The sequence below is a fragment of the Pristiophorus japonicus genome, chromosome 13 (genome assembly GCF_044704955.1).
Source record: "Pristiophorus japonicus isolate sPriJap1 chromosome 13, sPriJap1.hap1, whole genome shotgun sequence".
Classification (NCBI taxonomy): Eukaryota; Metazoa; Chordata; class Chondrichthyes; family Pristiophoridae; genus Pristiophorus; species Pristiophorus japonicus.
In genome coordinates this window covers 70,426,666-70,452,681 of record NC_091989.1, presented here as the reverse complement: position 1 = coordinate 70,452,681, position 26,016 = coordinate 70,426,666, and the positions used below count along the sequence as shown (strand labels likewise).

The window sequence follows — 26,016 nt, the reverse complement described above, 5'->3', positions numbered from 1 at the left end:
TTATGGAAAAGTACATTGGATTTCTGAGAATTCTTCAAATGTGATGGAATATTATTTAAATTATAGGACGCTGCAACCTCAAAGGGGTCATTCTGCACAGTCATCATAGGCGGTCCCTCGAATGAGGATGACTTGCTTCCATGAGAGTTCACAGATGTTTCGATGAAGGACCCGATGTTCCAGTCCTGATCTCCAGTTGAGGGGGTGGAAGATGCCTGTGCGTGAATTATTTTTTAACATGTGGTGACGGTTGCACACCAGCCACCACACGGGCTTGACAGAGCTAGGTCTTTAACCAGTGGCAAGGGTAGCCAGGACAAGTGGAGACCTGCTCTGCTGCACAGACCTAGTGTGCACACATATCGCAGTGTGGGCTGGCCTGTGCTGCCCCTGGGCCTTCGGCTCTTCTGGGCCCCGTCACGATCATCCACGATCCCTCATCGCTCCTCCGCAAGTCCGCCATGACCTTCCCGCTCCTCTGCTGTACCAGGGCCCAGCCGATGCTCCTGCCCATGTTCCAAACGATGACCTGGGTCCTGATGACGTCACCCAGTCGCCCACCTCGAAGCCGTCGCACACTTGAAGCGGCTCACGCTGGAAGCAGGCTCACGCTGGAAGTGGCAGTGGCTCGCTCCAGCTCTATTTATAGCTCCAACCTGCAGAGATGTTCTCACACAGGTCGGGGCGGCCCACGAGCTGACTCACAGAACTACGAGTATTAGAAAGTCAGAGCTAGAGGACAGCATAAAGCGGGAAATAAAGCTGTTACTTCGCAGTCTTGCATCCAGGATTCTGACTCCCAGAACAGTAATGTGAGCGTGGTAGCTTTGTGAAGGACCACGAGAATCCTTGCAAGTTGCAACCTTCACTCAACTATTTCCATTCTGTCACAGAGCAAGACATGCTCACTGTTTAATTAACTGTCTCCCCTGCACTCCCACATGAAGGAAAACAGCACACAACATAAACATTCTCCAAGCAACCACACACCCAACAATAGGAGGCTTAATCAGAGCCGTTTCTTTTCTGCTATCGAAAGTCAAAGAGGCTGCTTCCATTTTAGTCCTGTTTCCTGAGCTAGTCTCAAACATTTGTATTTCTGTGTCGGTGTTGTCTTCGTGTCTTTGCACTCTTCCCTTGGAGGGTAGTACGGAGTAGAAGGATTCACAGACCAATGATATCAGTCTTTATAGGGTGCGAGGGTTTGATAGGCTCTCCCAACCCATAGGCCACCCACACCCACAGTTAACCCGCTGGGTGTCAAACCAGAATTCAGAGCCAGAGTTCTTGTCTCCACTTACTGGGACTGTCTGGCGTGGATTTCGAACCCTGCACCTTCTGACTCAGAGGCGGGAATGCTACCACTAGTGTCAGCTGTGGCCTAGTGGGTAGCACACTCGCTTCTGAGACAGATGGTGGTGGGTTCAAGTCCCACTCCAGGAACTTGAGCACATCATCATAGGCGGTCTCTCGAATGAGATGACTTGCTTCCACACCAAAAGGGATGAGTTTGTAGAGGTTTCAATGAAGGACCCGATATTCCAGTCCTAAACTCCAGGGGCGGAAGATGCCTGTGCGTGGATTTTTTTAACGTGTGGTGACCGTTGCACATCAGCCACCACACGGGCTTGACAGAGCTAGGTCTTTATCCAGTGGCAAGGGTTAACCAGGACGACTGGAGACCTGCTCTGCTGCACGGACCTAGTACGCACACATATTGCAGTGTGGGCTGGCCCATGCTGCCCCTGGGCCCTCACCTCTTCTGGGCCATGAACCCTCACTTGCCGCACCTCTGCTACGACCTTCCTGCTGCTCCGCTGTTGTTCCTGCCCATGTTCTAACCGGCGACCTGGGCCTTGATGACGTCACCCATCGCCCACCTGGGATGACTTATGCTAGAAGCTGTAGTGGCATGTGCCAGCTCTTTATACTTAAATCCAGGCTGACGCTCCAGTGCAGTGCTGAGGGAGCGCTGCACTGTCGCAGGTGGCGTCTTTCGAATGAGACGTTAAACTGAGGCCGCATTTACCCTCTCAGGTGGATGTAAAATATCCTATGGCACTATTTCGAAGAAGAGCAGGGAAATGATCCCCGGTGTCCTGGTCAATATTTATCCCTCAATCAACATAACAAAAACAGATTATCTGGTCATTATTACATTGCTGTTTGTGGGAGCTTGCTGTGCACATGCTGGCTGCCCGATTCCCACATTACAACAGTGACTACACTCCAAAATGCTTAATTGGCTGTAAAGCACTTTGAGACGTCCAGTGGTTGTGAAAGGCGCTATATAAATGCAAGTCTTTCTTTCTTTTCACCAACCCAAAGGTTCGCCCCTCCACCCCTGGTGCAAACAGCAAATACTAAGACTTTGTTAATTGGATACTTATTCACTCGTCTAATCCAACATCCTAACACGCTTGAGGAAATTTTCTGACAAGCAGTCAGCAACTTCATGGAAGCAAAGTTGGTTCAAAACATATATAATTTCTAACATAAAGTAGCATCATTGACATGGAGCAAGTGCAATGTCAGACTAAGGGGCACCTTCAGGCAAGATGAAAGCTAAATATTTAACACTCACAGCGCCCATTCCTACAATATCTGGAACCATCACTGAACACGGTAACTTCTATTTAATAATGCAATTCATTTTGGGGGACAGGAGTAATTCTAAGTGACACATGCAGCTGCTGTGCTGCGGCATTATTTTTAGATAAGGCCCTGTCTTCAAGCTCTCGGCAAGGCACTGCCACAACTGTTACTTACCTTTATATAGCACATTTCATATAATATAGTGCCCCCAAGATGCTGTGGAGGAGCAAGGACATTTGGCTGTCCATGTACACAGAAATCATTAAAAGCTAGTGCATGAGTACAAGAAGGAATCAGAAAGGCTAGTGGAAGGTTGGCCTTTATCTGGAGGGGGCTGGAATACAATGGGAAAGAAGGAAGGAAGGAAGGAAGGAAGGAAGGAAGGAAGTAAGGAAAGGACAGACTTGCATTTATATAGCGCCTTTCACAACCACCGGACATCTCAAAAGCACTTTACAGCCAATTACAGCCAATGAAGCACTTTTGGGAGCACAGTCACTGGTGTAATATGGGAATCGCAGCAGCCAATTTGCGCTCAGCAAATTTGTTTTTGTGATGTTGATTGAGGGATAAATATTGGCCAGGACACTGGGGATAACTCCCCTGCTCTTCTTCGAAATAGTGTCATGGGATCTTTCACATCCATCCGAGGGGACAGACGGTTTAACGTCTCATCCGAAAGACGCCACCTCCGACAGCGCAGCACTCCCTCAGCACTGCACTGGAGTGTCAGCCTAGATTTTTGTGCTCAAGTCCCTGGAGTGGGACTTGAACTCACAACCTTCTGACTCAGAGTGTGGGACCCACGGAGCCACAGCTGACCGCTAGTGATGCTTCAATTGTACAGAGCCTTGGTCAGACCCCATCTGGAGCACTGTATTCAGTTTTGGGCACCGAACCACAAGAAAGGTATATAGTCCTTGGAGTGGGTACAGGTTCGAACAAAGCGGCCAGGTTGTACAGCTGTGGGTTCAGTCTGGACGAGCAGGTAAGGAGGGAGATGGAATCAGCAAGCAAGGCACAAAACTGCTAGTGGGAGCTGATCAGAATAGCTTTGGTCTTGTGAATATTGAATTCCAGAAAAGGTATCTTGACTTACTCCTAATTTCAACCAGATTAAAAAGATTTATTTGTCTGGAAGTTTTGGAAAAAAGTGCATAAATGAACCAATATATGCGTAATTGCTTATCCGATAGCCACTTATAGTCCTAGAATACCAAAATTAGCTAGCTCTGGGAGGCCCCTTGTCTTTAGCACCTGTCCCTCCACAGGGGAAAACTGCCTTGGACCTCCAATGCGAGTCATTCTCGACCCCAGCTATGGGCAGTTCTGGTGCTTGTCCAGTCACAAGCCGAGAATGATGACTCAATGCTCTGGACAGTCTTCAGATACTTCACTCTCGAGGTTTACCACAAATCCAGAAAAAAAAAGCAAGTCATGCTGCACCTTACAGCAAGGAGCAGGAATAATTTAGTCATGAACTGAACGATCTGTAGACACCAAAGCAGCAGTGACAGCAGCTTTCAAGGTCACCTGCCTGCCAACTCTACACGCCATAGAAATCAGCATCGCAGTATCTTACTGCTATGGACACTTGACTGGCTCCACGTCACCAGACGCAAGTAGCACTCCATCTGTCCCTGACAGTGCGAAGCACTCCGTACAAATATTTACCCAAAATAAGATTTGTAATCAGAGAGATAAAACAGAACATAACAATTTACTAGATGGTCTACCGAAATTCCATGATAGAATTGGACCTACCCAGGTCATGTGGGCAATACATAAATGCACAAATATATATGCAAATCGACCACAATTCAATAGAGGTTTTGTTCAAATAACATGATATTAATACTAAGGACTACTTATTGACAAGGCTGTCTTTCAATAAAGGAGGTCAAAGTATTTGCATTAGCTTCATTGCTTTGATTATGAGCATATCAGGTTTTACAAGAGACCCATTATGAAAAGCATCATATTTTTTTAAGGTGGCAGGACAAATTGAGAAGGCCTTGGAGAGGGTGCCGAGGAGATTTACTAGAATGGTACCAGGGATGAGGAACTTCGATTATGTGGAGAGACTGGAGAAGTTGGGCTTGTTCGCAGAGCAGAGAAGGTTAAGGGGAGATTTAACAGAGTGGTCATAATCCTGAAGGGTTCTATAGGGGGGAGGGAGAAACTGTTTCCCCTGACAGGAGAGTTGGTAACTAGAAGACATGGACTAAAAATAATTGGCACAAAAGCCAGAGGGAAGATGGGAATTATTTTTTTTTTTTAAAACAGAGTTATGATCTGGAATGCACTGCCCGGAAGCTGATTCAATAGTAACTTTCAAAAGGGAATAGGATGTCTACTTAAAAAGTAAGACAATTTCAGGCTTATGGGGAAAGAGCAGGGGGATTGGGACTAATTGGATCACTCTTTCAGAGGGCCGGCACAGGCACGATGGGCCAAATGGCCTCCTTCTGTGTTGTATGATTCTCTGATTCTAATAGTTCACAGCGTGGGACTGCTACTTCATCACAAACAAGGCAAACACTTGCTTAATCATTTGCAACCCAAAAAAACAACCTTGCCACATTTGACCTCAGTATCAACAGTAAAGAAACATTTGATAGTTGCCGAGTAAATACCAGCTGTGTTAATACCTAGCTACTTTTGACACTCTACATTGCAATAGAAACTGAAAAGTGCACCAAATATATTTCCTAGCATACAGCTGAAATGTCAAAACACACGCAATAGCTTTGCAGCACGCTTGACCCGTTTTTCAGTCCTTTCAAACTAGCATTCACAATACATTTTGTTTTTAGATGGAGGATCTGAAATGGAATGAGGACAAGGAAGAAGTCATAAATCGGTGCTTTGCCCAGCACAAACTTGCCTGTCCCAAACAGGTAGTTATTTCAGTCCCTGACCCATTTCATCTTGCAAGCCATCAACCCATGGTGCATACCATAATATAGTATAGTGACACATCATGGCGTTAGTTATTGCTCAGTGCTAGCAGTCAGGTTATGAGTTCAAGACCCAGTCCAGAGACTTGAGCACAAAATCTAGGCTGACACTTCAGTGCAACTGTTGTTGATAAGCAGTCCCTGGTATTAATACCAATATATCGTTTGGAAAGTGTATTCGAAAAGAAAAGACTTGCATTTATACAACACTTTTCATAACATCAGGATGTCCCAAAGTGTTTTACAGCCAATGAAATACTTTTAAAGTGTAGTCACTGGTGTAATGTGATAAAGTGCAACATCCCCACTGACACCTGGGAGACCATGGCCAAAGACCGCCCTAAATAGAGAAAGCGCATCCGGGAGGGCGCTGAGCACCTCGAATCTCGTCGCCGAGAGCATGCAGAAATCAAGCGCAGGCAGCAGAAAGAGCGTGTGGCAAACCTGCCCCACCCACCCCTTCCCTCAACGACTATCTGCCCCACCTGTGACAGGGACTGTGGTTCTCGTATTGGACTGTTCAGCCACCTAAGAACTCATGTTAAGAGTGGAAGCAGGTCTTCCTCGATTCCAAGGGACTGCCTATGATGATGATGATGTAGGAAACATGGCAGCCAATTTGCGCACAGCAAGCTCCCACAAACAGCAATGTGATAATGACCCAATCATCTATATTTTTAGTGATGTTGGTTGAGGGATAAATACTAGCCAGGACACTGGGGGAAAACTCCCCTGATCATCTTCAAAATAGTGTTTTGGGCTCTTATACGTCCACCTTGTGCGTGCAAAATTGTAATAATTACATGGCCTGGGTGGGTCCAATTCTACAGCCTGCCATGCAGCACATGGCACATAGGCTGACACAATGCACTGAAGAGAATGCCAGAGCATAAATGGTATGTTAAAGATAGAGCATTCCAACATGTGTGTAAATGTGGTCCCAATGATGGATTGCTGAAGGTTGAAATTACTTGTTTAACATATAGTCAAATATTCCTCAGATGCACAACGATACTTTGTTTTTGTTGAAAACAATCTTGCATGGACTGTGTCATTTCAGCAAATGATTGATTCACAGCCACGTATTTTTCTCTTTTCTATCTCTGCCAATAGATAGCTATCTATGGTCTACATAGTTTGTGTGCCAATATGCATCACCTTATTTTCAGTCATGTTAATGATCCATCCACCATGTCAGCCTAATAAACAATGTATCACCATCACTTTGAATGTTATCAATCTCCCTCGCAACTGGTCACCTCATCACACAACGTGGAGACATCATTGTATTTGGTAATACGGAGAGTATTTCGAGCGATGTTTATAAATGTGGAAAGGAACCAGAACAGACGCTGACTGGACTACGCACCATGGGCAACAGTGTAGTCGTTTTGACACTGGACAGGATCTCAAGGCGTCAAACCCGACCGGGGAAAGTTGTGAAATTTAAGTAGCTGTGGCTCGGTGGGCAGCACACTTGCCTCTGAGCCACAAGGTTGTGGGTTCAAGTCCCACTCCAGGGACTTGAGCACATAAATCTAGGCTGACACTCCAGGTGCAGTGCTATGGGAGAGCTGCACTGTCGGAGGTGCCCTTTTTCAGATGAGACGTTAAACGGAGGCCTCGTCTGCTCTCTCAAGTGGACGTAAAAGATCCCAGGGCACTATTCAAAGAAGAGCAGGGGAGTTATGACCGGTGTCCTGGCCAATATTTCTTTCTCAATCAACATCACAAAAACAGATTATCTGGTCATCATCACATTGCTGTTTGTGGGAGCTTGCTGTGCACAAATTGGCTGCGCCGTTTCCCACATTGCAACTGTGACTACACTCCAAAAGTACTTCATTGGCTGTAAAGCGCTTTGAGACATCTGGTGGTCGTGAAAGGCACTATATAAATGCAAGTCTTTATTTTTAATTTGTGGACTGGCACCAGAATTTGAGAGCATGAAAGCTGATCGATTGCTGTAAAAACCCAACTGGTTTTCGAACCCAACTAATGTCCTTCAGGAAAGGGAATCTGCAGCGCCTATTCCAGTCTGGCCTACACATGTCTATACGGTTTACTATTAAAGACTTTTGAAGTATCCTAAGCCTAGGCCACCAATTGCTTCAAGAAGACTCACCACCTCTGGGAATGGGCAATAAGTATGGTTTTGCCAGCTTTCTATCAACCAAGGATCTCCCATCCCAGCTCGTCATCTTGACGTTAATTCCACACATCTTCAGTCAGGTGTGGCTCATTATTTTGAACACATTAAATTCTTTATTCGCGGCCATTTTCAACTTTACTAGAGGAAATAAATCCTAGCTGCGCCCTGGTTACTTTCCCAGGTAGTCTGGGGAATAGGTAACGTTTAGAAAATGCCGCTCATTAGCTTGCAGAGTTTTTGCCAGCATGCAGCAAAAACATCTGGAAGGACTCCACGCACAGCGAAAATGTATCCTTTGTTCCCCTGCCACCACACCGTTTATTTGCTAACTTTGAAGTTTGTGCCATGGCGGGGAGGGGGGCGCCATAATAGCTGAGGAACATGTGTTGAAAGCAATCGCAACCCGAAGCTCTACAAAAAGACTGAAACGGTGAGAAAAAGGGCAAACTCAACAATACAGAACAGAACCACGACTTTATCTTCAAACTCTCCAGTGTCTGCGACTGAGAATCAGATCACAGCCACCGAGACAGTGGGTGTGTGTTTTTCTTGTGAAGCTTGTGCAATTTGCCCTGTGTTCGCCCACGCTAGCCTTTGTATTCTATATTAAAAAAAAACTGCTGGCAACAAAAAAAATGCCAACCCTGGCTCTGTTGGTGTTCGTGCTTTCGCCTCGGAGTCAAAAGGTCGTGGGTTCAAGTCCCATTCCAGAGACTTGAACACGTAATCCAGGCTGACACTCCAGTGCAGTGCTGAGGGAGCGCTGCGCTGAGGTGCTTTCTTTCGGATGAGATGTCAAACCGAGGTCCCGTCTTGCCCTCCCAGCGAGACATAAAAGATACCACGGCCAATGTTCCTGTTAAGCTGCGCGGCTGCTCAGCGATCACTTGGTCCTGCGCAGATCACTTGCCAGCTTCACAATGCAAAAACCGCACAGCCCATTAAAGGAGCCACGCACCCAAAAAACAAATTGGAGGGAACATTGCCCGTGGCACTATTCAAAGAAGAGCAGGGCAGTTCTAGACAAATATATCCCTCAGCCAACATCGCTAAAACAGATCTGGTCATTATCACATTGCTCTCTGTGGGCCCTTGCTGTGCACAAACTGGCTGCAGAGCATCCCACATTGCAACAGTGACTACACTTCAGAAATATACTTCATTGGCTGTAAAGTGCTTTGGGATGTCCGGAGGTCATGAAACGTGCTGTATAGAATCATAGAAACTTGCAGCACAGAAGGAGGCCATTAACGCAAGTTCTTTCTTTCAAGTATCGGAACGTTAAGCCAAATTTTAACGTTTATTTTGTTGTCGCAGTTTTAAATTTACTTTTGAGACAGATTACAGATCGGCTGAAGATGTGTCTGTGATTAATCCGATGACCCACGACTTCATACAGTCCAATTGCTGATCACAGTGCTATTTTTAGTGCCACTCTACAAAGATTCAGTTGGTATTATTTAGTACTGCTGAAAGGGGGCGGAACCAACAACAGCCCACGAAGAAGCAGGCGATATCTGGTCTTCCTGCTACGTCACACTGTTATTGTTGAGGGTGGTTGTTTGATCGGGTCATCAATCAATGATGTCAGGCTCGGAGAGTGTGACCAGTGGTTGACCAGTAGTACTAACCCTGTAAAGACGCCCCTCCCCGCCCACCACTCTGTCAATGTCCTTTCCATTTACTTTTTTTCTTCTGTCCCAAGAGAAACTAAATGAGTTGAGAGTCGTCACCAAATGGGAAAAGTCTGGTGCAAGTGAAATTGAGTCAGCACAGAGTTAACCAGTTCAGTCCCAGATCTTGCAACTTCCTAGCACTCAATATCATCTGGCCCAACCAAGTGCAGTGGCTCCATTTAGATTTGGTCTTGAATTTAGCAATGATGTTCATTGTTGACTAGGTAATCCAAATAATTATGCCATGAATAATTATATAGAATTGATGTATTACATAGAATAGAATTCAGCCCATCTGGTTTATGCTTCACACGAGTCTCCTCCCACCCTACTTCATCTAACCCCATCAACATATCCTTCTATTTCTGTCTCCCTCATGTACTTATCTAGCTGCTCCTTAAATGTATCTATGCTACTCGCCTCAACCACTCCTTGTGGGTTCCACATTCTCACCACTCTCTGCGTAAAGAAGTTTCTCCTGAATTCCCGATTGGATTTATTAGTGACCATTTATATTAATGACCCTTAGTTTTGGACTCCCCACAAGTGCAAACATTATCTCTACATCTACTCTATCAAACCCCTTCATCATTTTAAAGACCTCCATCAGGTCCTCCCTCATAAATATACAACTAAAAGCATTAAAGGCAAATACTCAAGGAGTGGGGGAGGGGGATAAAAGGAGACAAAACCCAATCACCCTCACCCCCTCCCACCCCATCATTGCCCCCCCACCCCTCCCACACACACACACACACACACACACACACACACTTCTGCTTGCCACACTTTAGGAAAACTTAAAACACAAACATCCCACCAGAGAAATAAAATGTACCATCCAAGACCCACATCACTGTGAAAAGACCCACTCCCATAACCCCCAATAGGCACATCTTCAGCTGTGTGTCAGCAAAGCTGCGTTTGTGGAGGGATGAAGGGGGGAAAACATTCTTTTCCATCCTGAATGTTGACATTTATGTAAAAACACCAAAGAAAAAAATCAGATCTATCCAGGGCTTGAATCTGGATACATCATCGCAGCAAAGTCTAAAGGGGCAAACAGCCCCTCTTTGGAGTCTATTACAATGGTGATTACACTCCAAAAGTACCTTATTGGCTGTAATGTCCTTTGAGACATCCGGTGGTCGTGAAAGGCGCTATATAAACACAAGTCTTTCTTTTTTCTTCCTAAACCTCTGCGTCCCTCCTCCTTTAAGGCGCTCCTTAACCCTAACTGTCCTAATGAGTCCTCCTTTAGCTCAGTGACAATCTTCATCTGATTATGTTCGTTGGGACGTTTTGCTAATTGTAAAGGCGCTACATAAATGCAAGTAGCTGTTCTTAAAGGGACAATGTCTTCCCTGGGCTGCAGGGGACGACAGTGTTTTACTTCTTCATTGTAATGCTAGATAGATAGATAGATAGATAGATAGATAGATAGATAGATAGATAGATAGATATCTAATATACACATACACATAAAACAGTGACTACACGCCAAAAGTACTTCATTGGCTGTAAAGCGCTGAGCCACGTCCGGTGCTCGTGAAAGGCGCTATAGAAATGCAGGACTTTTGTTTCTTACTGCTGATCTGGTCATGGTCGCTTTGTGGAATCTTGCTGTGCATGAATTGGCAGAATGCTCCCATTGGTTGTAAAGCGCTTTGGGTCCATCCCGAGCTCGGGGAAGGCGCTATACAAATGCAAGTTGCTTTTTAAGCAAATCCAATCTCTGACCAAGAAACGGTAACAAAAACAAACTAACTGAATGCCACGCCAAGAGCGGAGTGAGTTAATCCTAAAGCTGCCCCGGGCTCCAGGAATAGCAACAAGTCCTGCAGTGTGCAATGCCCGTCAATCTGAAGCCCGGGGCTGGGAGTTGGGGTCCCCTCCACACCCCCAGTACCTGTTGCAGGGTTTAGCGGGTGGCGTGGGGGGAAAGCCCGTGCATGAGCTCCGCAACTTGTATCCAAACTCACCGGAGTGCAGCAGCTGAGCGAATGGGTCCCCAGGGCGCGGATCAGCCCCCCTCTCTCTCTCTCTCTCTCTCCCTGCCTGCCCCGGGATGGGGGGCTCAATGCACAGCCCTTCCTCCCCGAGCCCCGGCTCACTTGCGCCGGCCGGGGATGAAGATCCAATCTGGCTCCCCTCCGCTGTGTCTGTAGCGGAACTGCAGCCCTGGCTCACCGCCCGCCCCCTGCCAGCATGCTGGGATCCCTTAAAGGGGACATGCACCGCCAGGGGGTGCTTGGCAGAGGCGGTATTACAGCCCCTGCTGGGCGCTGTGACGTCATCGCATTCTGTGGGAGCATTGTGATGTCACCGGGCGATGGAATGTTCCCATTGTGACATCACAGGCAGGAACACATGCTGTATACAGGCAGGAACGCAAGCATACATAAACATACTGTACACACAGTCAGAAACATAAACACAAGCACACATACATAAATACACGCAAACACATAATATACGTGGACAGGAACATAAACATATCACATACATAAACACCTACATAAACACACAAACATATCACACGCACACATACAAACATGACATATACACAGAGTAAAAGTTCTGCTTAAAGTCATCATCATCATCATAGGCAGTCCCTCGGAATCGAGGAAGACTTGCCTCCACTCCTGAAGTGAGTTCTTTGGTGGCTGAACAGTCCAATACGAGAGTCACAGACTCTGCCACAGGTGGGACAGATAGTCATTGAGGAAAGGGGTGGGTGGGACTGGTTTGCCGCACGCTCTTTCCGCTGTCTGCGCTTGATTTCTGCATGCTCTCGGCGATGAGACTCGAGGTGCACAGCGCCCTCCCGGATGCACTTCCTCCACTTAGGGCGATCTTGGGCCAGGCACTCCCAGGTGTCAGTGGGGATGTTGCACTTTATCAGGGAAGCTTTGAGGTTATCTTTATAACGTTTCCTCTGCCCACCTTTGGCTCGCTTGCCATGAAGGAGCTCCGAGTAGAGCGCTTGCTTTGGGAGTCTCATGTCTGGCATGTGGACTATGTGGCCTGCCCAGCGGAGCTGATCGAGTGTGGTCATTGCTTCAATGCTGGGGAAGTTAGCCTGAATGAGGACGTTGATGTTAGTGCGCCTGTCCTCCCAGGGGATTTGTAGGATCTTGCGGAGACATCGTTGGTGATATTTCTCCAGCAACTTGAGGTGTCTACTGTACATGGTCTATGTCTCTGAGCCATACAGGAGGGCGGGTATTACTACAGCCCTGTAGACCATGAGCTTGGTGACAGTTTTGAGGGCCTGGTCTTCGAACACTCTTTTCCTCAGGCAACCGACGGCTGCACTGGCGCATGAGTTGTTAATTAGCAACTACTTTACCAAAGTTGTAACTATTGATACTTGCATTTTTGTACACATTGTTGACTAAAGAATCCTCTTTTTATGTAGTCAAGGCAAGTGATAAAGTGCATCCAACAAAGGTTACTACTTGGTTGATAATGAATATTTATACTATGTCAATACAACCACATTTTTTTTTAATGAGATTTTTTTTGGCCACTTTGTGTCTAGACTGAAAAGTGCTAAAGAGAGTTTATGTGAGTTTCTACTACGTTTATTTTCCTGTGTAAACATATGTCGGACTGTGTTTAACCAGCTTCAGTATCATTCGCAAAACAGGGAACTATACCCAGAATCAGAGTATTATATTGTGAAAAGTATCAAATGAGAGCTAAATAACAATGTCCAATAAGTGGGAGAGGTGGATTTCACTAGATCAGAATTATCTAACAAATCATAATTTAAGATTTTTAAATATTGGGCTTTTTACATTGGATAGGTTCTTCGGTTCAGTGTGTCTGATCCTTCCCCCGTGATCCAAAGTGCACTTTTGCCCACCCAAGGTCTCGGTGTATAGTAGCGAGACCCAGCAGAGAACCCTTCTTCAGATTACTGGGATGTATCATATGATTCTCCTCTCATCGAAATGCAGACTGAATATATATATAGTCCCTAACAGCCCGAGGCTCGGACTCTAATCCAATAGACAAATTATTTAAATAAAACAGGTAAACAAACAGTATGTAGTGTGAAGCAATGAGTCTTACACTTCACTATCCTCCTTGGTATTTCAGTGCAGTACCAAGGAAGTGCGGCAGTGTTGGAGGTGCCGTCTTTTGGATGAGACATTAAACCGAGCCCACGTCTGCTCTCTCAGGTGGATGTCGCTATTCGAAGATGTTCTCCCCGGTGTCCTGGTCGATATTTATCCCTCAACCAACATCACTAAAACAGCTTATCTGGTCATTAGCACATTGCTGTTTGTGGGATCTTGCTGTGTCCAAATTAGGCTGCCACGTTTCCTGCATTACAACAGTGACCACCCTTCAAATAATTACTTTATTGGCTGTAAAGTGCTTCGAGAAGTCCTGAGATTGTGGAAGATGCGATATAAATGGGAGTTCTTTTTTCCTTTACGTAAAATAATAAAGACTTTGGGGGAGAAATGCGGTTGGTTAGCTCCACCCGCTAACGGGGTGCTAAGCACCTCCCGCCCAAGCACCGCACCGTCAGCGCCCGCCGCGGACTTCAGTGAAGGTTTAGCGGCGGCGCTGACAGTTTGCACTGTGTTCGCTAGCCCCACCCACTCTGTGACATCACCAAGGGTGCAAAGCCCCCATCGAGGTCACAAATTTGACAGCTTTCACCTGCCGTAGCACCTGGTGGATAAAGCAGACGTCATGGAGAAGCTGCCGGGGCGATATGTCCGAGGGGGAGCAGGTGGGCAGTTGAAATTAATTTTTTTGTCCATTAATGCATCTCTCCTAGATGCTGGACACTGTGGTTTAGCTGCTTTGGCTTTTCCTTAACCTTCCAGTTGGTCCAGCTGACCTCTCCTTTAGGTGTTAGGATGCTGGTTTCCTAGCAGCAGATCTTCAGCAGCGCTCCCGCGATAGCACCCCAGGAATCAGCCCTGAGAGAGGTGGAAAACACTTCCCTTAGTGCTCCACTTCCCTCTTGGGGAGCTAAAAATCAATATCCCGGTTGGAGTCAGTCAACATCGCCCGGCACTAAAGTTAGCAACAAGGTGGTGTCACCACCTCAAACCGAGCTATAATGAATTTTTAGCCCTTTATCTCCATGCTTAGAGTTAGATACAGAAGCTCACTTCTTACATGGAACCTAGCCTCTGTGTTGACTCAATCATATGGACAGGGGGGGATGAAATTGGTCTTCGGCGATCACGCAAAACGGGCGATAGTGAATCAAGTTGATGCAAAACTGGCGGCTGATTCACTATCGACCATTCTGCACTAACCGTCGAAGACTAGCTTCACCCTCAAAGTTTGAGAAGGCTGAAAAACAGACTGTCCAGCCAATCCCCCACCCCACCCTCATATAGTGTGAACATTTTACATGGTAACTTGTACATGTAGGTCACGCTTGTGTCTTCAGTGATTTTATATTAGTTTTTTGTTCGATGAATTACTTGTGAAGTGCAGACACTGCTGTAATGTAGGAGACTCAGTAGCCAGTTTACGCACAGCAAGCTCCCACAAACAGCAATGAAACAAATGACCAGATAATATGTTTTTAGTGATGTTGTTTGAGGGATAAATATTGGCCAGGGCACCGGGGAGAACTTCCCTGCTCTTCTTCAAAATAGTTTTACGTCCACCTGACAGGGCAGACAGAGTCTCGGTTTAACTTCTCATCCGAAAGATGGCACCTCCGACAGTGCAGCACTCCATCGGTGCACTGGAGTGTCAGCCTGGATTATGTGCTCAATTCTCTGGAGTGAAACGACCTACAGACTCAAAAGCAAGAGTGGTACCACTGAGCCACAACTGACACCTATGTGAAGTTTAGTTGAAATGGTTCTATTGATCTAATTCCCCCATCATGTCCAACTTTGCATATAAAGATTATAAATTCCTTAAAATTTTGCAATGGAGTTTCCTGCACCTCACCAGCCTTTGACTCAGCTCCAAAAAGTTCTGCTGATGGGTGTAACAGACCTTCCAGCCTGCATGCTCTTAAAATGTATGTTAAAAAAAAGAAATACTGCACGATGGAAGCTATGTTTACATAACTCCTTAAACACGATGCAATATCTTGTGATCTATAAACAGAACAATCTGATTGGCCAGTTACTTTGTTCTGCCATATATTTGATAGATATTTATGGTTGTACAGATGACATCCCATTAAAAAAATTAAGTGTACAGCAAAAAATGTACAGGACTGTTGTTCATTTCTTTTACTGACTCCTCATCATATCGCAGTCCAGACATCAAAGCTTCTTTAGGCAGGATTAATGGTAGTTTGCAAATTTCAATCTAGGTTTAGCACAGCAGTAAAATATTCTGAAGTTTCTTGGCGAGGGTTATTGTTATTATTCAAAAAGAGATAGCAAAATGGATCATACACAATCAGTTACTGAATTATTTGGTAAAGGGAATAAAAAGGTTAAAAACATCAAAAGATTGGAAAAGAATAAAAAGTAAAATAATATTTTACTGCTCTTGCAGGCTACATATTCTGAAGTGGTAAGAAAGGCAGAAAGGAAGGAAGGAAAGGAAGGGAGAAAGGGAGGGAGGTAAAAGGGAGGGAGGGAGAAAGGGAGGGAGGGAGAAAGAGAGGGAGGGAGAAAGGGAGGGAGGGAGAAAGAGAGGGAGGGAGAAAGGGTGGAAGGAAGGTAGGGAGGAAGGGAGGGAGGGAGAAAGGGAGGGAGGGAGAAAGAGAGGGAGGGAGAAAGGGTGGAAGGAAGGTAGGGAGGAAGGGAGGGAGGGAGAAAGGGAGGGAGTAAGGGAGGGAGGGAAGAAGGGAGGGAAGTAGGAAGGGAGGGAGAAAAGGAAAGAGTGAGCAAGGGAGGAAGGCTGGATGTGCCAAAGCTTCACAGCCAACAAAGTACTTTTGAGTGTAGTCACTGCTATACTGATGTAGGGAAACATGGGGCTGCTGAAACAGTGAGGAGTGTGACAGACTGCACCTTCGCTTTGCTGCAGTATAACATTGATTGCTGTAACAAAAGGAAAATAGTCTCGGGACAATTCATTTATCAGCTGCAAAGATGGATTCATTATTAGTCTCATCTGTATCTGTAATTAAAGTTACCTGAACAATGGCTTAAGGATTTTTGCGTATTTAGGGCAGCCTGTAGTTGGGGGTACTTCAGTAACAAATGAAGTTATTTATTAACAGCCTTGCTTTTGACTGTCATTTAACAACTCACCCCTGTACTTCTTGTTATTTTTGAAAATGCAAAGGGTTGTACTTTTCTATTCTCTGTCTTTTTGTCGTTCTTTATTCCCTTTACCAATTAATGCTGTCGCAGGCAGTGTCTAACTCGTTATGATGAACAGCGGTGACTGTGTAACATTACGCCAGTTATCGAGGGCCTATCCAATTAACTGAAGCCATGCTGTACATTCTGAATTATAACACATGGTCGGTCAGGTCACATTTATTTAAATGGAGGCCTTCGCAGCAGTGCTCGCTTTAAACAGGCCCTGTACCCAGCTCCTGCTTTCATTAGTGGGAGGCCCCCCTCAGTTAAATGAAATTGTAGACTATAACGAGCTTTGTGCACAGTCAGTGTGCAGGCTCCAAACCCACGCTGTGCACTATGCTGTGTGGGCACCAACCTCATCGCCCCTTGGTATGAAAACACCCCACCTGATGTGCTTGACATCATATTGTCGACTGCCTGTGGTGTCCTTATCCTTAGTCAGGATGAACATGATAATTGAAAGCAAGACTGGCTTTTGAAGGATCGTAGTTACAGTCAGAAACCACTACACAATCTGGCAATGACAGGAGTCCATTGTGAAAGATACTAATGGCCATTTCGAGCAATTCTGGTGTCTCGATCCATCAGGCGAGTGTTTTACCATCTATCCAAGGTGTGCTGCACACTTTGCTATTCGGAGGGAATCCAAATAAATGAACAACACTCTGCTACAACCATAATAAGAAAGAACTCCAAAAGTCCGTTCCATCACTATCATAGAAACATAGAAACATAGAAAATAAGTGCAGGAGTAGGCCATTCAGCCCTTCGAGCCTGCACCACCATTCAATGAGTTCATGGTGAACATGCAACTTCAGTACTCCATTCTTGCTTTCTCGCCATACCCCTTGATCCCCCTAGTAGCAAGGACTTCATCTAACTCCTTTTTGAATATATTTAGTGAATTGGCCTCAACAACTTTCTGTGGTAGAGAATTCCACAGGTTCACCACTCTCTGGGTGAAGAAGTTTCTCCTCATCTCGGTCCTAAATGGCTTACCCCTTATCCTTAGACTGTGACCCCTGCTTCTGGACTTCCCCAACATTGGGAACATTCTTCCTGCATCTAACCTGTCTAAACCCATCAGAATTTTAAACGTTTCTATGAGATCCCCTCTCATTCTTCCGAACTCCAGTGAATACAAGCCCAGTTGATCCAGTCTTTCTTGATATGTCAGTCCCGCCATCCCAGGAATCAGTCTGGTGAACCTTCGCTGCACTCCCTCAATAGCAAGAATGTCCTTCCTCAAGTTAGGGAACCAAAACTATACACAATAGTCCAGGTGTGGCCTCACCAAGGCCCTGTACAACTGTAGTAACACGTCCCTGCCCCTGTACTCAAATCCCCTCGCTATGAAGGCCAACATGCCATTGGCCTTCATAACCTGCTGTACCTGCATGCCAACCTTCAATGACTGATGTACCATGACACCCAGGTCTCATTGCACCTCCCCTTTTCCTAATCTGTCACCATTCAGATAATAGTCTGTCTCTCTGTTTTTACCACCAAAGTGGATAACCTCACATTTATCCACATTATACTTCATCTGCCATGCATTTGCCCACTCACCTAACCTATCCAAGTCACTCTGCAGCCTCATAGCATCCACCTCGCAGCTCACATTGCCACCCAACTTAGTGTCATCCGCAAATTTGGAGATACTACATTTAATCCCCTCGTCGAAATCATTAATGTACAATGTAAACAGCTGGGGTCCCAGCACAGAACCTTGCGGTACCCCACTAGTCACTGCTTGCCATTCTGAAAAGTACCCATTTACTCCTACTCTTTGCTTCCTGTCTGGCAACCAGTTCTCAATCCATGTCAGCACACTACCCCCAATCCCATGTGCTTTAACTTTGCACATTAATCTCTTGCGTGGGACCTTGTCGAAAGTCTTCTGAAAGTCCAGATACACCACATCAACTGGTTCTGCCTTGTCCACTCTACTGGAAACATCCTCAAAAAATTCCAGAAGATTTGTCAAGCATGATTTCCCTTTCACAAATCCATGCTGATTGACCTATCATGTCGCCTCTTTCCAAATGCGCTGCTATGACATCCTTAATAATTGATTCCATCATTTTACCCACTACCGATGTCAAGCTGACCGTTCTATAATTCCATGTTTTCTCTCTCCCTCCTTTTTTAAAAAGTGGGGTTACATTGGCTACCCTCCACTCAATAGGAACTGATCCAGAGTCAATGGAATGTTGGAAAATGACTGTCAATGCATCCGCTATTTCCAAGGCCACCTCCTTAAGTACACTGGGATGCAGACCATCAGGCCCTGGGGATTTATCGGCCTTCAATCCCATCAATTTCCCCAACACAATTTCCCAACTAATAAGGACTTCCCTCAGTTCCTCCTTCTTACTAGACCCTCTGACCCCTTTTATATCCGGAAGGTTGCTTGTGTCCTCCTTAGTGAATACCGAACCAAAGTACTTGTTCAATTGGTCTGCCATTTCTTTGTTCCCAGTTATGACTTCCCCTGATTCTGACTGCAGGGGACCTACGTTTGTCTTTTCTAACCTTTTTCTCTTTACATATCTATAGAAGCTTTTGCAGTCCATTTTAATGTTCTCTGCAAGCTTCCTCTCGTACTCTATTTTCCCTGCCCTAATCAAACCCTTTATCCTCCTCTGCTGAGTTCTAAATTTCTCCCAGTCCCCAGGTTCGCTGCTATTTCTGGCCAATTTGTATGCCACTTCCTTGGCTTTAATACTATCCCTGATTTTCCTTGATAGCCACGGTTGAGCCACCTTCCCTTTTTTATTTTTACGCCAGACAGGGATGTACAATTGTTGTAGTTCATTCATGCGGTCTCTAAATGTCTGCCATTGCCCATCCACTGTCAACCCCTTAAGTATCATTCACCAATCTATCCTTGCCAATTCACGCCTCATACCTTCAAAGTTACCCTTCTTTAAGTTCTGGACCATGGTCTCTGAATTAACTGTTTCCTTCTCCATCCTAATGTAGAATTCCACCATATTATGGCCACTCTTCCCCAAGGGGCCTCGCACAACGAGATTGCTAATTAATCCTCTCTCATTACACAACACCCAGTCTAAGATGGCCTCCCCCCTAGTTGGTTCCTTGTCATATTGGTCTAGAAAACCATCCCTTATGCACTCCAGGAAATCCTCCTCCACCATATTGTTTCCAGTTTGGTTAGCCCAATCTATATGCATATTAAAGTCACCCATGATAACTGCTGCACCTTTATTGCACGCACCCCTAATTTCCTGTTTGATGCCCTCCCCAACATTACTACTACTGTTTGGAGGTCTGTACACAACTCCCACTAGCGTTTTCTACCCTTTGGTATTCTGTAGCTCCACCCATACCAAGTCCACATCATCCAAGCTAATGTCTTTCCTTATAATTGCATTAATTTCCTCTTTAACCAGCAATGCCACCCCGCCTCCTTTTCGTTTCTGTCTATCTTTTCTAAATGCTGAATACCCTTGGATGTCGAGTTCCCAGCCTTGGTCACCCTGGAGCCATGTCTCCATGATACCAACTACATCATATCCATTAACCGCTATCTGCACAGTTAATTCGTCTACCTTATTCCGAATACTCCTTGCATTGAGGCACAGAGCCTTCAGGCTTGCCTTTTTAATACACTTTGACTCTTTAGAATTTTGCTGCAAAGTGGCCCATTTTGTTTTTTGCCTTGGGTTTCTCTGCCCTCCACTTTTACTTATCTCCTTTCTGTCTTTTGCTTCTGTCTCAATTTTGTTTCCCTCTGTCTCCCTGCATTGGTTCCCATCCCCCTGCCATATTAGTTTAACTCCTCTCCAAAAGCACTAGCAAACACTCCTACTAGGACATTGAGAGACTAGACGGGGTTGAGGACTAATCTGAAATACTGCATTTCTGACAGTGCAGGACTCCCTCAGTACTACACTGAACTATCGGCCTAGATTACGTGCTCAAGTCTCTAGAGTGGGGCTTGAACCTCCACTCCCCCAATCATCTGCCTCAGCGGTGGGTGTGCTCCTAACTGAGCCAAGGCTGAGGCCTAAACATCACCTTTTCACCATATTGTTCACCTGCCTCCAAAATCAGAACTATCTGTCATTTGAATTACTGAATTTCATTGATGGGGGTGAAACATTGGATACTGATATATACAGATATAAGTACTGAGGGAGCACTGTACTGTCGGAGGTGCCATATTTCGGATGAGACGTTAAACCGGGGCCCGGTCTGCTCTCTCATATAGACATAAAAGATCCCATGGCACGACAGTATCCTGGCCAACATTTATCCCCCAACCAACATCACTAAAACAGGTGATCTGGCCATTATCACATTGCTGTTTGTGGGAGCTTGTAGTGCTGAAATTGGCTGCCGCGTTTCCTACACTTCAAAAGTACTTCATTGGCTGTAAAGCGCTTTGGGATCATAGAATCATAGAAATTTACAGCACGGAAGGAGGCCATTTCGGCCCATCGTGTCCGTGCCGGGCAACAAAGAGCTATCCAGCCTATCTCACTTTCCAGCTCTAGGTCCGTAGCCCTGTAGGTTATGGCACTTCAAGTGCACATCCAAGTATCTTTTGAATGCGGTGAGGGTTTCTGCCTCTAGCACCCTTTCAGGCAGTGAGTTCCCATCCCCCAGCACCGTCTGGGTGAAGAAATTTCCCCTCAAATCCCCTCTAAACCTTCTACCAATTACTTTAAATCTATGCTCCCTGGTTGTTGACGTCTCTGCTCAGGGAAATAGGTCCTTCCTCTCCGTTCTATCTAGGCCCCTAATTTTATACATGTCAATAAGGTTTCCCCTCAGACTCCTCTGTTCCAAAGAAAACAAATCCAGCATCTCCAATCTTTCCTCACAGCTAAAATTCTCCAGTCCAGGCAACATCCTCGTAAATCTCCTCTGCATCCTCTCTAGTACAATCCTATCTTTCCTGTAATGTGGTGATCAGAACTACTAGGTCCGTGCAGCAGAGCTGGTCTCCAGTCGTCTTGGTTAATCCTTGCTTCTGTCAAGTCCGTGTGGTGGCTGGTGTGAAACGGCCACCACCCATTAAAAAAATCCAAGCACAGGCATCTTCCACCCTTCAGGATGTAGTTCAGGACCTGGAATATTAGGTCCTTCATTGAAACACCTGCAAACTCATTCTTTTTTGGTGTGGAAGCAAGTCATCCTCGATACGAGGGACCGCCTACGATGATGACCAGAACTGCACGCAGTACTCTAGTTGTGGCCTTACTAGTGTTTTAAACAGTTTAAACATAACCTCCCTGCTCTTATATTCCATGCCTCGGCTAATAAAGGCAAGTATTCCACATGCCTTCGTAACCACCTTATCTACCTGGCCTGCTACCTTCAGGGATCTGTGGACCTGCACTCCAAGTCCCTTTGTTAGTCTACACTTTTCAGTGTCCTACGATTTAATGTGTATTCCCTTGCCTTGTTAGCCCTCCCAAATGCATTACCTCACACTACTCCAGATTGAATTCCATTTGCCATTGTTCTGCCCACCTGACCAGTTGATTGATATCTTCCTGCAGTCCGCAGCTTTCTTCTTCATTATCAACCACACGACCAATTTTAGTATCATCTGCAAACTTCATACCTCCTACATTCAAGTCTAAATCATTAAAAATACCACAAAAAGCAAGCGAGCTAGTACTGAGCCCTGTGGAACCCCACTGGAAGCAGCCTTCCAATCAAAAACACCCATCAACCGTTACCCTTTGTTTCCTGCCTCTGATCCTGCGGTTGTGAAAGGTGCTATATAAATGCAAGTTCTTACTTTATTTCTTATGTCTTATTTATTTTTCCCTCGTGTCTATCTGATAACTAAAATGATGATGCTCCAGTTTTGAAATCCTGAGGATTTTTGTGATGCAATAACCACTTAACCAATCACAGCACGTGACATATATCTGAGCAACACATGTCCCATTGTGATATCATTTAGAAACTTTTACCTGTAACATTTTTATAGATTAAACTGCAACTACATGACCAAAACAGGGATTTCCTATTGCTTCAGTGGCAACAGGTACAGTATGATAGTTTTCATATATATATAATATATATATACACTGGGCCAAATCTATCTGGATTGGGGCATCCTGCACCCTTCAGCGTGAATATAAATTGCACCATAACTTGCTGGATGTGTGAGCTGGTAACGACGCGGCAAGGGCAACAGGGCATGTGGGACCTTATCAAACAACGGGACCAACAGTCTATCTCCGTAACTAATGAGTTTAAGGCATGAGAAAGAAACAGAGGAACAATGGAGGAGGAGGGTGGATTAGAGTCAAATTGGGTATAGAAAGAGAAATAAAGAGGGAAAGGAGTGGATTACGAGAGCGAGAAAAAAGAAAGGAAAGAAACGTAACAAGAAAATGTAACATTTTTAATTAACCTCGATAAAGAATTTACTACAACTATTTTAGCTGCACCTGTAAAACAAATTTAAATCAGGTGCCCCCTGATTAAAGGGGGAGGCATCAAAACTGACACATTAAACAAATTAACTTTTAACAATAATGGTTCAAATTAACATTTGGTTGCCAGGGGTGATGATGCACTCCAGTTCCTCCGGTGTCCACCTCATGCGGAAGGCCGCGAGCGTACCGATGGACACTGCGTGCTCCATCTCCAGGGACACCCTGGCTCGGATGTAACCACGGAAGAGAGGCAGGCAGTCGGGCTGAATTACTCTGTCGACCACCCTCTGCCTGGACCAGTTAATGGCCACCTTGGCTATGCCCAGGAGCAGTCCTACGAGGAGGCCTTCCAACTTGCTCGCTCCCCTCCGCACAGAGTGCCCAAAGATCAGGAGTGTGGGACTGAAGTTCAACCAGAACTTGGGGAGCAGCCCCTTCAAATATTGGAAGAGGGGCTGCAACCTCACACATTCAACATAGATATGGAACACAGACTTCTACAGACCGCAGAAATTGCAAACGGCCTGGGAGTCCGTGAACCGACTTAAAAACCGATTGCTCGGGACTGCTCCATGCAACACCCTCCAGGCCAAGTCCCCAATAAATAAAGGGAGGATTCCCACATAGAGAGCACTCCATTGGGGACCTTCGCCTCCCCCGGATGGCAAGATGGTGCAAGAATTTACTACATGCAGGAATGAGACTCAATAGTTTAAATTGCTCCTTTTCTGGGCCGGAGAGGTTGATTGGCATCGGATTAACAATATTCACAATGCTAAGAGGCTAAGTGGGAGCCTTAACTTTCTGCGGCGAGTTTAACGGACAATTAATGTGCAAATCCAGTAAGTTCTTAACAATAACGGGAAGGTTGACATCAAGCTTTCTGTGCGAGGCAAATGGCGGAGTGGCATAAATCGACCAGCACGTTATGGAGATTCGCAACTCTTACTTGTGTCTCTCTTACCCATCTGAACTTGCTGGCCGATTTGCGCATTAATAACAGTATGCATTGTGAACTCGCAGTTACTTTTCCAGGAAAATTTAGCTCAATGTTTGCTTTTTCCCCAGCCTTCCCATTTTCAGCTGGCGAGTGGGAGCTTTCTGAGATTACTTACATAAATAATGCTGATAAATGTGACTGCTTAGAAGTGTGGTTGTGCATTGTTGAGACAACTATATTAGTTTCTTTTGCTTGGCTTGTTTGCCAACACTCTCGCCTGCGATGCAGACAACTGTGGGTTCAAGTCCCGCTCCAGGACTTGTGCATATAATCTTGGTTGAGGTTACAGTGCCATCCTGAGGGAGTGCTGCATTGTCCTCGGTCCAGACATTAAACCAAGTCTACCTGTTCAGGTGCTCTACTCGGAACTCTTACACGGCAAGCGAGCCCAAGGTGGGCAGAGGAAACGTTTCAAGGATACCCTCAAAACCTCCTTGATAAAATGCAACGTCCCTACCGACACCTGGGATTCCCTGGCCAAAGACCGCCCTAAGTGGAGGAAGAGCATCCAGGAGGGCGCTGAGCACCTCGAATCTCATTGCCGAGAGCATGCAGAAAACAAGCGCAGGCAGCAGAAGAACTTGCGGCAAACCAGGCTCCCCACCCACCCTTTCCTTCAACGACTGTCTGTCCCACCTGTGACAGAGACTGTAATTCCTGTATTGGACTGTACAGTCACCTAAGAACTCATTTTTAGAGTGGAAGCAAGTCTTCCTCGATTTCGCGGGACTGCCTATGATGATGACACAAAAGATCCCGTTGCATTTTTTTTCCAAAGAAGTTGAGCGAGTTCTCTCGGTGCCCTGGTTAACACCACCAAAAACAGATGAACTGTACATTCATCCCATTGCTGTTTGTGGGAGCTTGCTGTGCAGAAACTGACTGCTGCATTTCCTCCATTACAACCGCAACTACACTTCAAAAATAGCTGTGAAGCGCTTTGGGACACCTGATACTGTGAAATGCACTATATAATTGCAAATCTGTTCAGTCTCAAGGACGAACATTCAGCCATCGTATTAATATTCCGTCTCCATGTCTCAGCCGCAAATTTGCTGAACTTGCTCTCAATCAGTGGCAGACGAACTGGAGTGGCTCTCAGACCTGAATGCCCAATTAACTGGTTGGCATACAGGTGGCCTATTATCTTTGATTCTGAAAAATCCTAGTCCAGTCTATTTCAAATAAATGTTGCTGTATTTTCAAAAGCCTGTGTGTGTGTGCCATAAACCAAAATAATCTTCTTTAATGAAACAATTACTGCAACAGTATTTTGCTTTAATTCCCATTGGCCTTAATTTCCATACAGAAGATATCTGGAATCTACATGCTGAGTGAGAAATACCGTGACATTATCTACAGATCAGAAGAAATTTTAAAAAGTAATAATATATGTCTCCGCTGCTGAAGCCCTCCTCCATGTCATTATTATCTCTAGACTTGACTATTCCAACGCACTCCTGGCTGACCTCCCACATTCTACCCTACGTAAACTAAAGTTGATCCAAAACTCGGCTGCCTGTGTCCTAACTCGCACCAAGTCCCGCTCACCCATCACCCCCTGTGCTCGTTGACCTACATTGGTTTCTGGTCAAGCAATGCCTCAGTTTCAAAATTCTCATCCTTATTTTCAAATCCCTCCATGGCCTCGCCCCTCCCTATCTCTGTAATCTCCTCCAGCCCCACAACCCCCCGAGATGTCTGCGCTCCTCTAATTCTGCCCTCTTAAGCATCGCTGATTATAATCGCTCAATGATTGGTGGCCGTGCCTTCTGTTGCCTGGGCGCCAAGCTCTGGAACTTCCTGCCTAAACCTCTCCGCCTCTCTACCACTCTTTCCTCCTCCAAGGCGCTCCTTAAAACCTACCTCTTTGACCAAGCTTTTGGTCACATGCACTAATTTCTACTTCTGCGGCACGGTGTCAAATTTTTATCTCATAA

General features: G+C 45.6%; 1 protein-coding gene across 2 annotated transcripts in view; it reads right to left on the bottom strand.

Annotated features, from left to right (window-relative positions):
* Positions 1 to 11,570, bottom strand: part of rassf8b (Ras association domain family member 8b) — a 114,762-nt gene extending 103,192 nt beyond the window's left edge. For both annotated transcript variants that reach the window (XM_070897625.1, XM_070897629.1), the window contains exon 1: positions 11,366 to 11,570. The gene's annotated coding sequence lies outside the window, so the exon portion shown is untranslated. The remainder of the gene's footprint in view (positions 1 to 11,365) is intronic.
* Positions 11,571 to 26,016: the final 14,446 nt, after the last annotated feature.